Consider the following 3,809-nt stretch of genomic DNA (forward strand, 5'->3'; position numbering starts at 1 on the left):
TTACCTGAAATAACATAACATGCACAATTCCAGATTACGGGGACGAGCCACCATATTATTCACATGCAGGTCACTTCAGTGCAGGTCAAGACACCTCCTAATCATGTCGAAATAGTAGGAACTGCCGATGCTGGCTCTGAGATAACAAGGTGTGGAGCTGGATGAACACAGCAGGCCAGGCAGCATCAGAGAAGCAGGAAAGCTGACGTTTCGGGTCTGGACCCTTCTTCAGAAATGGGGGAGGGGAAGGGGGCTCTGAAATAAATAGAGAGAGGGGGAAGCAATGACAGAAGGTGGATAGAGGAGCAGATAGGTGGAGAGAAGACAGGCAGGTCAAGGAGGCAGGGATGAAGCCAGTAAAGGTGAGTGCAGGTAGGGAGTTGGGATGGGGGTTGGTCAGTGAGGAGGGAGGGGCGGGTAGGTGGGAGGGAAGACAGACAGGTCAAGGAGACAGGGAGAGATGGACTGGTCTTGGGAAGAGGTCGGGGATGGGACATTTTGAAGCTTGTAAAGTCCACATTGAGACCATTGGGCTGCAGGGTTCCCAGGTGGAATATGAGGTGCTGCTCCTCCAGCCTTCGGGTGGCATCGTTGTGGCACTGGAGGAGGCCCAGGATGGACACCCCCACCCAGCAATAACAACAAAGACAGAATGCCCCTTGTCCTTACACCCCCTCCCCACAATAACAACAAAGACAGAATTCCCCTTGTTCTCACATATCACCCCATCAACCTCCGGAATCAACGCATCATTCCCCGCCGCTTCCGCCAACTGCAATCTGACCCCACTACCAAGGATATATTTCCCTCCCCACTCTTATCTGCTTTCCGGAGGGACCGCTCACTCCACGACTCCCTCGTCCGCTCCACACTCACACCAGCCCCACCACCCCCGGCACTTTTCCCTGCAACCGCAGGAGGTGCTACACCTGCCCCCATACCTTCCCCCTCAATCCCATCCCAGGCCTCAAGAAAACCTTCCACATTAAACAGATGCTCACCTGCACATCTGCTAATGTGGTATATTGTATCCACTGTTCCCAGTATGGCCTCCTCTACACTGGGAAAACCAAGTAGTGGCTTGGAGACCGCTTTGTGAAGCACCTACGCTTGGTTTCTGACAAACAACAACACCTCCCAGTCACGAACCACTTCAACTCCCTACCCCCGACCTCATCCCAAGACCAGCCCATCCCATCCCCGCCTCTTTGACCGGCCCGTCTTCCTTCCCATCTACCCGCCCCTCCCTCCTCACTGACCAACCCCCATCCCAACTCCCTACCCACACTCACCTGTACTAGCTTCATCTCCGCCTCCTTGACCTGTCCGTCTTCTCTCCACCTATCTGCTCCTCTATCCACCTTCTACCATCGCTCCCCCCCTCTCTATTTATTTCAAAGCCCCCTTCCCCTCTCCCGTTTCTGAAGAAGGGTCCAGGCCCAAAACGTCAGCTTTCCTGCTCCTCTGATGCTGCCTGGACTGCTGTGTTCATCCAGGTCCACACGTTGTTATCCTAATCATGACATCTGCTGAAAATGAAAGAATGGATCAACATTGTGCAATCTATTACACATTGTCAAATCTGGTGCCTCTACTTTGAACTCTATTGAGAAACATTCCTAGCTGATAGGAGTGCAGATAGTGCTTGTTTGTGTACTTAATTCAGACGAGTCACTGCAAGATGATACTGGGGGTTATTCTGATTTTGGGCAATAGTGTAAACTGGTGCTGGAAATGGAAGAGAAAATCAGGCAAGTTGTATGGCTGTTACAGGCTGTGTCTCCTGGCTTTCGACTCTATCTCCCATGGTTATAACCCCTAGTTACAAGATGGACAATTTAAGTCTGAGGTAAGGCAAAACTACTTCACTCAGACAATGTTGAGTCTTTGGCATTCTCTATCAGTAGGCTTAGTTATTGAGTATATTCAAAACAAATACTGTTGATTTTTGAGCACTTAGAGGAACTTGGAAATTGGGCAGGAAAGTGGAGTTCAGTTAGAATATCAGCCATGAATGGCCAGGCAGGCTCAAGGAACCAAATGGTTTACCTCTGCTCCCATTTCTTATATTTTTATGATCTGATGTTGCTAATTTTACACTATGATTCAAGGTCAAAAACTCGCTTCTCAAAGCAGAAACCGAATGTGTGCTGTTACTGGCGGAGACAGCTCCAGGTCAGCTCCCACATTTGGCTGAAACATTGGGTCTGATTTCAAAGAATGAAGGAGCTCAAAATGGCAGATATTTACTGGGAGAAAACTGGATAGATAACAAATACAAGACAACAAGGTGCAGGGCTGGATGAACACAGCAGGCCAAGCAGCATCATAGGAGCAGAAAGGCTGACGTTTCGGGCCTAGACCCTTCATCAGAAAAGGGGGAGGGGAAGGGGGTTCTGAAATAAATAGGGAGAGAGTGGGAGGCGGATAGGAGATGGATAGAGGAGAGGATAGGTGGAGAGGAAACAAACAGGTCGAAGAGGCGGGGATGGAGCCAGTAAAGGTGAGTGTAGGTGGGGAGTTAGGTCAGTCCAGGGAGGACGGACAGGTCAAGGGAGCGGGATGAGGTTAGTAGGTAGGAGATGGGGGTGCGGCTTGAGGTGGGAGGAGGGGATAGGTGGGAGGAAGAACAAGTTAGGGAGGCGGGGACGAGCTGGACTGGTTTTGGGATGCGGTAGGGGGAGGGGAGATTTTGAAGCTTGTGAAATCCACATTGATACCATTGGGCTGCAGGGTTCCCAAGCGGAATATGAGTTGCTGTTCCTGCAACCTTCGGGTGGCATCATTGTGGCACTGCAGGAGGCCCAGGATGGACATGTCGTCTGAGGAATGGGAGGGGGAGTTGAAATGGTTCGCGACTGGGAGGTGCAGTTGTTTATTGCGAACCGAACGTAGGTGTTCTGCAAAGCGGTTCCCGAGCCTCCGCTTGGCTTCCCCGATGTGGAGGAGGCCACACCGGGTACAGCGGATGCAGTATACCACATTGGCACGTGAACATCTGCTTGATGTGGAAAGTCTTCTTGGGGCCTGGGATGGGGGTGAGGGAGGAGGTACGGGGGCAGGTGTAGCACTTCCTGCGGTTGCAGGGAAAAGTGCCGGGTGTGGTGGGGCTGGAGGGGAGTGTGGAGCGGACAAGGGAGTCACGGAGAGAGTGGTCCCTCCGGAAAGCAGATAAGGGTGGGGAGGGAAAGATGTCTTTGGTGGTGGGGTCGGATTGCAGATGGCGGAAGTGTCGGAGGATGATGCGTTGGATCCGGAGGTTGGTGGGGTGGTACGTGAGGACGAGGGGATTCTTTTATGGTTCTTATTGCATGGACGGGGTGTGAGGGATGAGTTGTGGGAGATGTGGGAGACACGGTTGACGGCGTTCTCGACCACTGAGCGGGGGAAGTTACGGTCCTTGAAAAACGAGGACAACTGAGATGTACGGGAGTGGAATGCCTTAGCGAAGGAATTGGGAATAGGGGATGGCATTTTTGCAGGAATTCCTTTGCCTCCGCCGCATCTGCTCCCAGGATGAGGCATTCCACTCCCGTACATCTCAGTTGTCCTCGTTTTTCAAGGACCGTAACTTCCCCTCCTCGGTGGTCGAGAACGCCCTCAACCGTGTCTCCCACATCTCCCGCACCTCATCCCTCACACCCCGTCCACGCAATAAAAACCAAAAAAGAATCCCCCTCGTCCTCACGTACCACCCCACCAACCTCCGGATCCAACGCATCATCCTCCGACACTTCCGCCATCTGCAATCCGACCCCACCACCAAAGACATCTTTCCCTCCCCACCCTTATCTGCTTTCCGGAGGGAC

This window comes from Rhincodon typus, chromosome 28, assembly GCF_021869965.1.
Source record: "Rhincodon typus isolate 14 chromosome 28, sRhiTyp1.1, whole genome shotgun sequence".
Lineage (NCBI taxonomy): Eukaryota > Metazoa > Chordata > Chondrichthyes > Orectolobiformes > Rhincodontidae > Rhincodon > Rhincodon typus.